The sequence below is a fragment of the Balaenoptera acutorostrata genome, chromosome 3 (assembly GCF_949987535.1).
Source record: "Balaenoptera acutorostrata chromosome 3, mBalAcu1.1, whole genome shotgun sequence".
NCBI lineage: Eukaryota > Metazoa > Chordata > Mammalia > Artiodactyla > Balaenopteridae > Balaenoptera > Balaenoptera acutorostrata.
In genome coordinates, this window is record NC_080066.1 from 58,074,200 (window position 1) to 58,090,888 (window position 16,689).

Sequence of the window (16,689 nt, forward strand, 5' to 3'; positions counted from 1 at the left end):
GCAGGCAACGAGGACATGGAGCAAGCAGAGGTCAGCTTCCCCCTCCTCTACTTCAATTAGAACATCTCCACCTTTAATTTGCCTGTTGATATAAACACAGAACTTTGGTTCTGCGTGACGATTCACTTGAAGCATTCTGCTGCTTCAAACGTTGGTAAACTGCAGAAGTGTGTAAGATTAAACACATGCAAAATGCTTGATTTGTGTCAAGCCAGCTGCTGCCAATTTTTTTTTATTTATTTGTTTGTTTGTCATTTTCGAGAAGTTGATGGGAAATATTGAGAGGGAATTCCAAGGAAATGAATGGAATTACATGACATTCATGCCAATACTTAATCTTTCAGGTATCAGATGTTGCTGTTCCTTCGGATCCTCCTGGCTACCACTGTGAGTTGGATTTGGTACTTTTTTATAAAAAAGTAACTGTTTATGTGAATGTCCTTACTTGTTAGGGTGTCCATCTTCCAGAAAGACCACCATTCACCCTAAGCATCACATGTCACATTCCTGTTAGTCTCTTATTCAGAAAAAGAAGGAGGCAAAGGGAATATATTCATTTTCCTTATTGCACGTTCCTTTAGCAAAAGTTTATGGATATTTTCTTCATTATTTACCACCTAAGTATGAATAACAAAGAGTTGTGTTGTAAATTAGAAGAACAAAACCATGTTAAGGAAAGCTCTTGTATTTGGCAGGATAGACTAAACTTGCAGCATGGTAATACACAACATGTAAATATCAGTGACTGAACACACTAGTTACTTTTGTTCCTGCAATGTTGGTGTAGCTCAGACTAATCTCCTTTGCTGCCTTCCACTTGAGAACTCAAACATACAGGCTTCTTTGCTCTTGTGAGTCCACCATCTCAGTGTAGCCATAACAGGGAGAAAGATACTAAAAGTGGAAGAAGAACTTTTTGCTACCTCAGTCCAGAAGTGACCTTTCAGGTCACTATCCACTGATTAGGACTAGTTCTGTGATCCTAGATGAGTGCAAAGCAGCTAGAAGCTGTGATCTTTGTGCCCAGGAAGGAGAGGAGACTCTATAAGTGCCTGCTGTAGCATCAAATGTCGTCATGATTTTCGCAATCTTTTTGGAATATAATGAGTATATTCTTTGACCCAGTAATTCTATTCTTGGAGACTTAGAAAATTATTCTAAAGAAACAACCTCCACCCAAACAACAAAAGGTATCTCTTTGACCTCCCATAACAACCTAGGCATTGATCTGCCATCGTTCACACTGCATTATTTTATTATTATGCATTTCTGTGTCTGAACTTCACACTAACCTGTGCAATCTTTAAGTCATGATCAGGATCTAATTTAGTTTTGAATCTCAAGCCATAGAGATGCATAAAGTTAACCAACAGTATAAGCTGGAAAATAGATATCTATAGTGAGAGCCATTTATACGAACAAAAAGCCCATCTACATTTGTCACGTCTTAGTTATGTACATCTGGTAGAGAAGTCTCTGAGATGTCATGTAGGAAAATATTTCATGCTGGAGTTTAGTCTTCAGTTGGGCTTGAAAGACTAATAAAAGATATGGATGGAAAGTAAAGATGATATTGGATGCAGCCTTTACCTAGATATTGTAATTCACAAATGCTGGCTGGTTCAGGGAGCCAACACTGACTGATATATATCTGCAGATTCAGGTCAACCAGCAATGGGGTCTAAAATTACCCTTTTAGTCCTTTTGCTTTTTCTAGTGGATCCTGGGAGGGAATGGGGTGGGAGTACATATAGGTATTTATAAATGACATCCTTTATCCTTTTCACCACCCTCACCTCTGGTTCTGATTTGCCTGTCAATTTACCCACTCATCTTGAACACCCAAGGGCTCTTCAATTTGTGTAGTCACTTCTGACTCCTAGGGTTGTGGTCTTTCCTTCCAGTACGTTGGATCTCACACTAACCCAGTCAGACCATTGGGAACCAGGATGATGCCTCTGGTCTGACTTGGGGTATTATTATTATTTGAAGACACCTGCTTTCTTCCCTTGTCCTAGACAGCAGTAGGTGCCTCCTGATGTATAGACATTGATCCGGAATCCTCCTGGGAGACAGAGAAAACCAAACAGGCTAGAACTTTAGGGTATGCAAGACTGAGTAAGTTGGCACGCAGAGTCCAATCCATTCAATACCCACATTGGTCTCTTTGCCCAGCCCCTAAATGTCCCCCTCTTCCCCACTAGTCTAGCACTGAGGTCCTAACATGAGTCTAAAGGAACATACCTGAAATATAGGTAGTATGATTTCAGGAACAGCACAGAATTTAAGAAGAAACAGAGATGAGAGTGCATATAGTATATACAGAAATGGTCATAGAAACCATAGAGTGAAGCAAATGATTTCCACTGGAGATAGTATGAGTTCAGTCTTGAAAAGAAGGAGGGAGCTATGTTAAGGGGCACCTTGGATGCTAAGTGAACAGAGTGTGAATTTACCATGTAGAGAAAAAGTTAGTCTGGTGTAATTCACAGAACCTGACATTGTTAGTAAGCCTGACTTGGGTCTTTTAATCTCAGCTCTGTCATTCATTTCTTCTGTGGCTGTCCAAACAACTAATTTTCTAAGTCTATTTTTCCCTCTGCAAATTGAGCATTCCCTTTCTGCTGAGTTGTTGTGACAGTTAGAGTCAATGAATCTAAAAAAAATGAGCACAGTGCCTGACAAAGAGCAAGTATTTACAGTGGGCTAAATTATCATTGAGAATTAGGGAGAATATGTAGGAAAGAGTAGTATTTTAGGAAGGGCGACTTGACTGCTTCCTTGATGGCATTGTAGCTGTGGTATACTACAAAGGCAAGGAGAATCAATCAGTATACTATATAAAAATAAAGAACCAAGTTTGGACTAAGACGTAGCCTATGGGAAGGAAAAAGAATGGAGAAAAAGCAGTGATCTTTGTGTGTGTCCCCACATGTCAAACTTACATAAATGGGAGAATGTTGGGGCTGAGGAAGCAGGTTTGTGGTGATGATGAAACTTAATTTTAGAAAGTGGAGTTTGACATCAAAGTGGTGAGTCTAAGAGGATATGTGTGTCTGAAGCACAGGAGGAAGGTTAATGTTTGGAATTGGGAATTTTCTGTGCAGAAGTCATACTGGAAACAATGAGACTGGTTATGATCTGTTCCAAGCACTAAACACATGCTTCTAAAGGTCAGGAGGAAGACCAATGAAGACACAGATATGCATATCTCAATACTGAAGTGGTAGACACAGATGCACACATCTTGAGGATGGAATTTTACGCTGGTGTCTAAAGAAGCAGCATGAGGACCATCCTTAAAGAAACCCCTGTTCCTGGATCCATACTTGCTGTTCCCATGCCACCACAAGGGAGTGCCAACACTTCACTCCTCTCTGCAGCTTTTGGAGATCAATTAAGTTCAAGAAGAAATTCAGGACCATTTACTGTCTACTTGACTGAAGGGATTTTGCATGATAATTTACATAGGTAGAATTTGTAAAATGAACTGAAAGCAGGACTATGTATTTCCCTAGAACATGGGCCAATTATCACAGAGAGCTATTAGCCGCTCTCTTGGAGTAATTAATCAGAGTAAATTAATAACTAATTTCTGTTTTTTAAGGTCTCTTTTGTTTAGATCTGCTTGTTGTGTAGAAACTTCTTCACCTTTTCCCAACGACAAATTCATATATTAATTACCATTTTAATGCTAAACAGCATGACTTTCAGGAAAGTTAGATTTTAGATTTTTTTTCAGCAAAATTAAATCATCTGCTCTGAATATTCTAATTTCACAGAAGAGAGGAGAGGGGACAAGAGGGGAGGAGAAGGGAGGGGAGGGAGAGAATGATGCTGGTAATGAAGTGCCAGCTTCTCCTAATTGGTGATGTCCCTTGGGATTTTCTCAGGGTCCTTAGTGTCTGAGCTATTTACTGGTAAAATAAACATACAGAAAAGTGTATGTATTATACACGTATAGCTCTATAAAATTAACAGCACCCCAGAAGCTTCCCTTCATATAAATTTGTATCATACAGAATATACTCGTGTTTGGCTTCCTTTGATCAAGATTAAGTTTGTGAGGCTCATCCTTATTTTGGTGAACAGTGGTCATTTCCTTCACTCTCACAGCTGTGTAGTATTCCACTGTGTCAGGATATCACAATTTTTTATGCATTCAACTGTAAATGGATATTTGGGTAGTTTCAAGTGTTGTACCATTACAAATGCTGCTGCTATGAGCAGTCTTGTACACCTTTTTGTGAATGTGTGCATGCATTTATGTCAGGAATGTAAACAAGGATAGAATTGCTGGATCATGCATATGTTCAACTTTGGACCAGACTCCTAAATAGTTTTCCAAAATGATTATGTCAACTTACATTCCATCAACAGTATATAACAGTTCCAGTTGCTCTAAATCCATGCTAACACTTGCTATTTTTGCTCCTTTTCATTACAGCCATTCTGGTGAATATATTTTGCAGTTTTACTACACATTTCCTTACTAACCAATGGAGTAGTATGAAAAAATAGCATCTTTTCACATGTATATTAACCATTTTGAAAAAATTTTTTGAACACTGTTCAATTATTTTGACCATTTAAAAAATTGGATACCTTGCCTCTTATTGCTTTATAATATAGTATATCTTTATATATTGCAGATATAAATCATCTGTCAGAAATTACCTACTCCAAGTAATTTCTCTCAATCTATAGATCTTATTTTCACTGTCTTAGTGAGGCCTTTTGATAAGCTGAACTTCTTGATTTTAAGATAGTCTATATATATTTACCCTTTGTAATTATTTCATTTTGTGTCCTGTTTAAGAAGTCTTTGTCTAAGCCAAGGCTGCAGTGATGTTTTCCTGTGTTTTCTTCAGAATGCTTTATTGTGTACCATTCGCATTTAAGTCTGCAATCCATCTTCACAAGGTTATTGAGTGTGGTGTGAGCTGGGCTTCAACTTCACCTTTCAGTATGGCATCCAGATGATTCAGCAACATTTATTGATGAGACTTTTCCTTCCCAGTGAACTGTAGTGACTTCATCATAAATCAGGTGACCACCTACATTTGTATCTGTTTCTGGACTCTTCTATTGCACTAGTTGTCTATTCTTCTGTCACTACAACATCGCATCCATTACTCTAGTTTTATAATAGATTATGATAGTTGATTTTGTCAACTCACTCATAGCATGCCCCTCAAGATTTCCCCTGGCTTTTCTTATCCTTTTGCATTTCCTTGCAAATTCTGGAAACAGTTTTTCAAAATCTCCCCCAAAATCTTGCTGGGATTTACTGTAATTAAGCAGAATCTATAGATTAATTGGGAAGAAACTGATATCTCTACAATATTAAGACTTTCAGTCAATGAACATGGCATATCCCTCCATTTATTTGAGACTCTTTTAGAAACATTTTGTAGTTTTCAGTGTAGTGGTCTCACGTATAAACTGATAGATTTTCCCCTTGGTATTTGATGTGTTTTAATGCCATTGTAAATGGTACCATTTAAAAAATCTGTTTTCCATTGGTTTGTCATTGGTGTGTAGAAATACAGTTTTGTTTTGTGTATTTACCTTGCCTCCAACAGCTCTGCTAATTTCTTTGAAGTTTTGTTAACATACCCATTCTGCAAATAGAGCCAGTTTTATCTCTTCTTTTGTAGTTGTTAGTATACATTGAATATTTATATCTTTTCATACCTTACTGAACTTTCTAGAATATTATTACAACATTGAATAGAAGCCATGGCTTTAGGCACCCGTGTCACATTACTGTTCTTGAAGGAAAACTTTCAATAATTCATCATTAAGTGTGGTGTTTACTGTATGACGTTTGTAGATTTTAAAACATAAAATTAATTAAGTTGCCTTCTATTTCCAGTTTGTTAACCATTTTTATCTTGTATGATTGTTGAATTTTGGGAAAAACTTCATCATGTGATTTTTCTTCCTTTTTCTTGTTTATGTGGTGAATTTCACCAATTGAGTTTTTACTGTTATAACAATCTTTCATCCCTAGACTTAATGACACTTGATCATAGCACATTATTCCTTTATTGCTTATTCTCATTTCTAATATTTTTTAGGATTATTGAATCTATGTACATGAAAGCAATTATTTATTTTTTATTTTTTTAATTTTTTTTAATTTTTATTTATTTATTTATTTATTTATTTATTTAAAAAGTTTCCTTTCTTTTTTTTCACAACTCACACACACACACGCACACACACACACACTGTATTTTATTTTTACAAGAGATAAATAAACTGACACCAAGCATTGTAAATGGATGACCACAACAAAAGCAACGATTGCAATTACCAAACACGAAACACACTCATACTATGTCATAATATTGACCTTCAGTCCAGTAATCCTCCACTGTAACAGCTCCTTTACTTTGCAGTGAAAATTGATTTGTATATTTTTTGCCTCTGAGTCCTTGTGGGATTTTTTTTTATTCAAACAGAAAGTCACAAAAATTATAATCATCCTCATCAGTTCACTCAGTCCCATGTAATTAATTGTTTTTTCATCTTGATCTTTTGTTAGCACTTTTATGAATTCATCAATTTTCCACTAGAGTTCTGAAAATGCTTATTCATTCAGTTCAGCAGTATAGTCAGTTACCAGAAATCTGTACTTGTCAGAGTCTTTTCCATGAATTCCTTGAAGATGAATCCATTTTATAGGAACATTTCTGCAAAAGCATCTTTGTTGTCTGTAAATGACAAAAGACTTAAAAATGACCACAGTTAACGATTTGATGAAAGTTCCTAATAATGCAATTGACAAGGAAATTTAGTTATTTCTGAGATATACATTTTAAAGTAATAACTAGAATTATAACTTATAACATTATACCAGAACATATAAGATTTTTAGAAATTTCATGTAATGTCTGAAACATTAATATTAACATATTTCCATACAAATAGCCCAAAGAAAGTTTAATATTAGTTGTTTTTTTTTGTTTGTTTGTCTATACTGCAGGTTCTTATTAGTCATCAATTTTATACACATTAGTGTATACATATCCATCCTAATCGCCCAATTCAGCACACCACCATCTCCACCCCACCGTGGTTTACCCCACTTGGTGTCCATACGTTTGTTCTCTACATCTGTGTCTCAACTTCTGCCCTGCAAACCGGTTCATCTGTACCATTTTTCTAGGTTCCACATACATGCGTTAATATGCGATATTTGTTTTTCTCTTTCTGACTTACTTCACTCTCTATGACAGTCCCTAGATCCATCCACATCTCAACAAATGACGCAATTTCGTTCCTTTTTATGGCTGAGTAATATTCCATTGTATATATGTACCACTTCTTCTTTATCCATTCATCTGTCAATGGGCATTTAGGTTGCTTCCATGACCTGGTTATTGTAAATAGTGCTGCAATGAACATTGGGGTGCATGTGTATTTTGAATTATGGTTTTCTCTGGGTATATGCCCAGTAGTGGGATTGCTGGATCATTTGGTAATTCTAATTTTAGTTTTTTAAGGAACTTCCATACTGCTCTCCATAGTGGCTGTATCAATTTACATTCCCAGCAAGAGTGCAAGAGGGTTCCCTTTCCTCCTCACCCTCTCAGCATTTGTGGTTTGTAGATTTTCTGATGATGCCCATTCTAACTTGTGTGAGGTGATACCTCATTGTAGTTTTGATTTGCATTTCTCTAATAATTAGTGATGTGGAGCAGCTTTTCATGTGCTTCTTGGCCATCTGTATGTCTTCTTTGGAGAAATGTCTATTTTGGTGTTCTGCCCATTTTTGGATTGGGTTGTTTGTTTCTTTACTATTGAGCTGCATGAGCTGTTTATATATTTTGGAGATTAATCCTTTGTCCATTGATTCATTTGTGAATATCTTCTCCCATTCAGAGAGTTGTCTTTTCGTCTTCTTTATGGTTTCTTTTGCTGTGCAAAATATTTGAAATTTCATTAGGTCCCACTTGTTTATGTTTGTTTTTATTTCCATTACTCTAGGAGGTGGATCAAAAAATATCTTGCTATGATTTATGTCAAAGAGTGTTCTTCCTATGTTTTCCTCTAAGAGTTTTATAGTGTCCGGTCTTACATTTAGGTCTTGAATCCATTTTGAGTTTATTTTTGTGTTGGTGTTAGGGAGTGTTCTAATTTCATTCTTTTACATGTAGCTGTCCAGTTTTCCCAGCACCACTTATTGAAGAGACTATCTTTTCTCCATTGTATATCTTTGCCTCCTTTGTCATAGATTAGTTGACCATAGGTGTGTGGGTTAATCTCTGGGCTTTCTATCTTATTCCATTGATCTATGTTTCTGTTTTTGTGCCAGTACCATATTGTCTTGATTACTGTAGCTTTGTAGTATAGTCTGAAGTCAAGGAGTCTGATTCCTCCAGCTCCGTTTATTACCCTCCAGACTGCATTGACTATTTGGGGTCTTTTCTGTCTCCATAGAAATGTTAAGATGATTTGTTGTAGTTTTGTAAAAAATGTGATTGGTAATTTGATTGGGATTGCATTGAATCTGTAAATTGCTTTGGGTAGTATAGTCATTTTCACAATATTGATTCTTCCAATCCAAGAACATGGTATATCTCTCCATGTGTTGGTATCATCTTTAATTTCTTTCATCAGTGTCTTATAGTTTTCTACATACAGGTCTTTTGTTTCCCTAGGTAGGTTCATTCCTAGGTATTTTATTCCTTTTTTTTGCAATGGTAAATGGGAGTGTTTCCATAATTTCTCTTTTAGATTTTTCATCATTAGTATATAGGAATTCAAGAGATTTCTGTGCATTAATTTTGTATCCTGCAACTTTACCAAATTCATTGATTAGCTCTAATAGTTTTCTGGTGGCATTTTTAGGATTGTCTATATATAGTATCATGTCATCTGCAAACAGTGACAGTTTTACTTCTTCTTCTCCAATTTTTATTCCTTTTGTTTCTTGTTCTTCTCTGATTGCCATGGCTAAGATTTCCAAAACTATGTTGAATAATAGTGGTGAGAGTGGACATACTTGTCTCCTTCCTGATCTTAGAGGAAATGCTTTCAGTTTTTCACCATTGAAAATGGTGTTTGCTGTGGGTTTGTCGTGCATGGCCTTTATTATGTTGAGGTAGGTTCCCTCTATGCCCACTTTCTGGAGAGTTTTTACCATAATCGGTGTTGAATTTTGTCAAAAGCTTTTTCTGCATCTATTGAGATGATCATATGGTTTTTATTCTTCAATTTGTCAATATGGTGTATCACATTGATTGATTTGCGTATATTGAAGAATCCTTGCATCCCTGGGATAAATCTCACTTGATCATGGTGTATGAACCTTTTAATGTGTTGTTGGATTCTGTTTGCTAGTATTTTGTTGAGGATTTTTGCATCTATATTCATCAATGATATTGGTCTGTAATTTTCTCTTTTTTGTAGTATCTTTGTTTGATTTTGGTATCAGGGTGATGGTGGCCTTATTGAATGAGTTTGGGAGTGGTCCTTCCTCTCCAATTTTTGGAAGAGTTTGAGAAGGACGGGTGTTAGCGCTTCTCTGAATGTTTTGTAGAATTCACCTGTGAAGACATCTGGTCCTGGACTTTTGTTTGTTGGAAGATTTTTAATCTCAGTTTCAATTTCATTACTCGGGATTCATCTGTTCATGTTTTCTGTTTCTTCCTGGTTCAGTCTTGGAAAGTTAGACCTTTCTAAGAATTTGTCCATTTCTTCCATGTTGTCCATTTTATTGGCATAGAGTTGCTTGTAGTATTCTCTTAGGATGCTTTGTATTTCTGCAATGTCTGTTGTAACTTCTCCTTTTTCATTTCTAATTTTATTGATTTGAGTCCTCTCCCTCTTCTTCTTGATGAGTCTGGCTAATGGTTTTTCAATTTTCTTTATCTTCTCAAAGAAACAGCTTTTAGTTTTATTGATCTTTGCTATTGTTTTCTTTGTTTCTATTTCATTTATTTCTGCTATGATATTTATGATTTCTTTCTTTCTGCTAACTTTGGTTTTTGTTTGTTCTTTTTCTCTAGTTCCTTTAGGTGTAAAGTTAGATTGTTTATTTGAGATTTTTCTTGTTTCCTGAGGTAGGCTTGTAGAGCTATAAACTTCCCTCTTAGAACTGCTTTTGCTGCCTCCCATAGGTTTTGGATCATTGTGTTTTCATTGTCATTTGTCTCTAGGTATTTTTTAATTTCCTCTTTGATTTTTTCAGTGATCTCTTGGTTATTTAGTAACGCATTGTTTAGCCTCCATATGTTTGTGTTTTTTACGGTTTTTTCCCTGTAATTCATTTCTAGTCTCATAGTGTTGTGGTCAGAAAAGATGCTTGATATGATTTTAATTTTCTTAAATTTACTGAGGCTTGATTTGTGACCCAAGATATGATCTATCCTGGAGAATGTTCCATGTGCACTTGAGAAGAAAGTGTAATCTTCTGTTTTTGGATGGAATGTCCTATAAATATCAGTTAAATCTATGTGGTCTATTGTGTCATTTAAAGCTTCTGTTTCCTTATTTATTTTCATTTTGGATAATCTGTCCATTGGTGTAAGTGTGGTGTTAAAGTCCCCCACTATTATTGTGTTACTGCCGATTTCCTCTTTTATAGCTGTTAGCAGTTGCCTTATGTATTGAGGTGCTCCTATGTGGGGTGCATATATATTTATAATTGCTATATCTTCTTCTTGGGTTGATCCCTTGATCATTATGTAGTGTCCTTACTTGTCTGTTGTAACATTCTTTATTTTAAAGTCAATTTTGTCTGATATGAGAATTGCTACTCCAGCTTTCTTTTGATTTCCATTTGCATGGAATATCTTTTTCCATCCCCTCACTTTCAGTCTGTATGTGTCCCTAGGTCTGAAGTGGGTCTCTTGTAGACAGCATATATATGGGTCTTCTTTTTGTGTCCATTCAGTAAGCCTCTGTCTTTGGTTGAAGTATTTAATCCATTCACGTTTAAGGTAATTATCGATATGTATGTTCCTATGACCATTTTCTGAATTGATTTGGCTTTGTTTTTGTAGGTCATTTTCTATTCTTGTGTTTCCCACTTAGAGACGTTCCTTTAGCATATGTTGTACAGCTGGTTGGTGGTGCTGAATTCTCTTAGCTTTTGCTTGTCTGTAAAGCTTTTGATTTCTCCATTGAATCTGAATGAGATCCTTGCCGGGTAGAGTGATCTTGTTTGTAGGTTCTTCCCTTTCATCACTTTAGGTATATCATGCTACTCCTCTCTGGCTTGTAGAGTTTCTGCTGAGAAATCAGCTGTTAACCTTATGGGAGTTCCCTTGTATGTTATTTGTCGTTTTTCCCTTGCTGCTTTCAATAATTTTTCTTTGTCTTTAATTTTTGCCAATTTGATTAATACGTGTCTCGGCATGTTTCTCCTCGGGTTTATCCTGTATGGGACTCTCTGCTCTTCCTGGACTTGGGTGGCTATTTCCTTTCCCATGTTAGGGAAGTTTTTGACTATAATCTCTTCAAATATTTTCTCTGGTCCTTTCTCTCTCTCTTCTCTTTCTGGGACCCCTATAATGCAAATGTTGTTGTGTTTAATGTTGTCTCAGATGTCTCTTAGGCTGTCTTTATTTCTTTTCATTCTTTTTTCTTTATTCTGTTCTAAAGCAGTGAATTCCACCATTCTTTCTTCCAGGTCACTTATCTGTTCTTCTGCCTCAGTTATTCTGGTATTGATTCCTTCTAGTGTAGTTTTCATTTCAGTTATTGTATTGTTCATCTGTGTTTGTTTGTTCTTTAACTCTTCTAGGTCTTTGTTAAACATTTCTTGCATCTTCTAGATCTTTGCCTCTGTTGTTTTTCCGAGGTCCTGGATCATCTTCACTATGATTATTCTGAATTCTTTTTCTGGAAGATTGCCTATCTCCACTTCATTTAGTTGTTTCTCTGGGGTTTTATCTTGTTCTTCATCTGGTACATAGCCCTCTGCCTTTTCATCTTGTCTATCTTTCTGTGAATGTGGTTTATGTTCGACAAGCTTCAGGATTGTAGTTCTTCTTGCTCCTGCTCTCTGCCCTCTGTTTGATAAAGCTATCTAATAGGCTTCATGGGAGGGACTAGTGGTGGGTAGAGCTGACTGTTGCTCTGGTGGGCAGAGCTCAGGAAAACTTCAATCCACTTGACTCTTGATGGGTGGGTCTGGGTTCCCTCCCTGTTGGTTGTTTGGCCTGAGGCAACCCAACACTGGAGCCTACCTGGGCTCTTTTTTGGGGCTAATGACAGACTCTGGGAGGGCTCATGCCAAGGAGTACTTCCCAGAACGTCTGCTGTCAGTGTCCTTGTCCACACGGTGAGCCAAAGCCCCCCTCCCCTGCCTCTACAGGAGACCCTCCAACACTAGCAGGTAGGTCTGGTTCAGTCTCCCCTGGGGTCACTGCTCCATCCCCTGCGTCCTGATGTGCACACTACTTTGTGTGTGCCCTCCAAGAGTGGAGTCTCTGTTTCCCCCAGTCCTGTGGAATTCCTGCAGTCAATTCCCAGTGGCCTTCGAGGTCTATTCTCTAGGAATTCCTCCTCCTGTTGCCGGACCCCCAGGTTGGGAAGCCTGACCTGGGGCTCAGAACCTTCACTCCATGAGTGGACTTCTGTGGTATAAGTGTTCTCCAGTCTGTGAGTCACCCACCCAGGAGTTATGGCATTTGATTTTACTGTGATTGCGTCCCTCCTACCATCTCATTGTGGCTTCTCCTTTTTCTTTGGATGTGTGATATCTTTTTTGGTGAGTTCCAGTGTCTTCCTGTTGATGATTGTCTAGCAGCTCATTGTGATTCTGGTGTTCTCGCAAGAGGGAATGAGATAGATCACGTCCTTCTACTCAGCCATCTTGGTTCCTCTCCCATGAAAGCAGTTATTTTATAATTTTCTTCTTGGTAATGTTCTTGTCTTGGTTTGGTATCATATTGTCTTGTTTTTGTATTATATCATAGCTCATTAAAAAAGTGGGAAGTCTTTCCTGTTTTTCTATGTCCCATAAAAACTTTGTCAAAGATTGGGGATGTATTTTTTGAAATATTTGAATTATTTAGTTATTAAAGCCAACTGATCTGAAAGTTTACTTGTGGGAGGGTTTTAAAGTAATAGTTCAATTTCTTTAATATATTTTCAGCTTATTCAAATTTTCATTTTCTTCTATCAGTTTTGATAAAACTCCGTTTTGGGGGAATTTGTCCATTTCTTCCAGAAGATCATTTTTAATTGTCACAAAAGTTTTACAGTATCTTATTATCATTTTTGATGTTGGGAGCAAGTGTAATGATTTTCTCTTTTTCATTCCTGGTACCGCTAATTTTTGTCTTTGTTTATCAATTTTACTATTTTTCAAAAAGCCAACTTTTGGGTTTGTTTACCTTTTAATATATACACATAAGAGTGGTGTGTGTGTGTGTGTGTGTGTGTGTGTGTGTTGAATTCCTATATTTGTTAAATGTTCCATTTAACGAAATGTTCAAGTTTCTCTTCTACTTTCCTTATGCTTGATTTGGTTTTGTAGCTATTTGATATGGAAATTTAAATCACTTATATTCAGCCTCTCTTCAATACTTTTATATGGATTTAAGACACAAGTAGCTCTTTAAGCACTCCCTTTTCTACATTCAAAATTGCTACCGATTTCTTTTTTATCCCACAGCAGCAATTTTCTGCCATGGTATGAAGGGCCCAAGTCTTGTTTCTTTGCCTCTAATTTGCCTAGAATTGATAAATATCCTGAGGTGAAAGGGGCTATTTACCATTGCCAGTTTATCTCTCACTCAGGGCTTTAACTCTTGCCTGTTTTTATCATCTGTAAATAGCTATAGACCCTAGTTACATCACATTGTCAGTCCTGATATTGACAAGTTGTGTCTGCTCTTTGTTACTCCTGATCAGTCTGCCTAGAGTGTTTTTAATTTTATTCATATTCTTAAAGGGGAAGTCTTTTATTTCATTGTATTTCTGATTTGTTTTCTGTTTTGTATTTCATTGATCTCTGCTCTGATCTTGATTATTTCCTCTCTTTTGCTACTTTGGGTTTGATTTGCCTTTCTTTTGCTAGACTCTTCAGTTGGAAGCTGAGATCTTTGAATTGAGACTTTTTTCTAATATAGGCGATTAGTGCTACAATTTTGCCCTAGTACTGCTTTAGCAGCATCTCACAAATATTAATGGTATGTTTTAGTTTTCATCTAGTTAAAAATACACTCTAATTCTCCTTTGGTTACTCTTATGACCCACAGGGTATATAGAAATATATTAGTTAGTTTCCAGTTATTTGGAGATTGTCCAGCGATCTCTCTGTCATTAATTTCTAATTTAATTCCACTGTGGTCAGAGAATATACTTTGTATGACTTGAACACTTTTAAATTTCATGTTTTGTTTTCTGACCTCAAATATGGCTTTTCTTGGTAAATTTTTCCTGTTTGCTTAAAAAGAATATGTATTTTTCTGTTTTTTGGGTTTTTGTGGGGTTTTTATGTTTTTTTGGGTTTTTTTTTTTGCTGGACTGGTTTATAAATGCTAACTGATTTTCTGTTTACATGTTCTATCATTTTTTGAGAGAGGGATATAAAAATATCTGACTACAGTTTTGAATTTGTCTATTTCTCCTTGCAATTCTATCAGTTTTTTGCTTCATATATTTTGAAACTCTCTTAAGTGTTTGGGATTTGTTATAGCCTCCTGATGAATTGACTCCTTCCTTTATCATTATGAAATGGTCTTTTATGCTTCATACTATTATATGCCCTGAAATATACTTTGCTTGATATTAATATAATCTCTACAACTTTTTTGTAATAGGTTACATTTTACTTATTTGTGTTTTGTAGGTAGCATATAGTTGAATCTTGCTTTTTTATCCAGTTTGACAATCTCTTCCTTTTACTTTGGGTATTTTGACCATCTATATGTAATATGATTATTGTTAGAGTTTGATTTAAATCTACTAACTTACTCTTTGTGTTCTATTCATCTCATCTGTTTACTGTTCTCTTTTATGCTATATTATTTGAAATGTTTAAAATAATGTATTGAGATGAAATGCATATGACATAAAATTACCCACTTTAAAGCCAATAATTCAGTGAAATCTACTACACTCAGAATGTTGTACCATCATCACCTCTATCTAGTTCCAACACATTTTAATTACTGCCAAATAAACCCCTTACCCATTAAGCAATTACTCCTTCTTCCTCTGGCAACCACAAATATGCTTTCTGTTTCTATTGATTTACCTATTCTGGAACTATAGAATATGTGACCATTGTGTCTGACTTCTTTCACTTAGCATGCTTTTGAGGTTCATCCACATTGTAGCATGTAGCAATACTCCATTCCATTGTATGGCTGAATAATGTTCCATGTGTGGATGCAACAAACTTGTTTATCTATTCATCTGTTAATGGACATTTTGACTGTTTCCACCTTATACCTATTGTGAATAGTGCTGCTATGAAAATTGTATATAGGTAATTGTTTAAATACCTGTTTTCAGTACTTTTGGTATATACCTAGCAGTGCAGTTTCTGTGTCATAAGGCAATTCTATGTTTACTTTGAGAAACTGGCAAACTATTTCCACAGTGGCCTCACCATTTTGCATTCCCACCAGCAATAACTAGCTTCTTCACATTCTCACCAACACTTTCCATTTTCTAGATTATCACCAACTTAGTGGGTATGAAGTGATATCATGCTGTGGTTTTAAATAAATTTCCCTAATGACGAATTATGCAGAGCATGTTTTCATGTGCTTATTGATCATTTGCATAGATTTATTTTTGAGAAATTTCTGTTCAAATCCTTTATCCATTTTTGAATTAGATTGTTTGTCTTGTTGAGTTGTAAAAGTTCTTTCCATATTCTGGATACTAGAGAATACAATTTGCAAATATTTTTTCTCATTATACAAGTTGTCTTTTCACTCTCTTGATTGTGTCCTTTGATGCACAAAAAGCTTAAATTTCATGAAGCCCATTTTATCTAATTTTTCACTTGTTGCTCATGCTTTTGGTGCCATATCTAACAATCCACTGTTAAATCTAAAGTCCTGAAAATTTACCCATAGATTACCTTCTTAGAGTTTTATAATTTTAGCTCTTACATTTAGGTTACCAATAAATTTTGAGTTAATTTTTGTTTGTGGTGAGAGTTATGGGTCCAATTTCATTCTTTTGCTGGTGGATATCCAGCTGTCCCAGCACCATTTGTTGAATAGGCTACCATTTCCTCATTGAGTGGTCTTGGAACGCTTGTCAAAAATCAGTTGATCATATATATGGGTTTATTTCTGGACTCTCAATGTTATTCCATTGGGCCATATTCCTGTACCACACCTTATAATTCTTTTTATTTCTGTAAGGTCAGTGATGCTGGCCCCTCTTCCATTCCTGATTTTAGTAATTTAAGTCTTTTTATCTTCTTCATTCTCGCTAACCATTCATACATTTTGTTCATCTTTTCAAAGAACCAACTTTTAGTTTCTCTAATTTTTTTCCATTTTATGTAATTTTTTTCTGCTCTGATCTTTGTTATTTCCTTCTTTCCACTTACTTTGATTTAATTTGCTCTTCTTTTAAAAAAAATTTGTTATTGGAGTATAGTTGATTTACAATGTAGTGTTAGTTTCTGCTGTACAACAAAGTGAGTCAGTTATACATATATATATATCCACTCTTTATTAGATTCTATTCCCATAT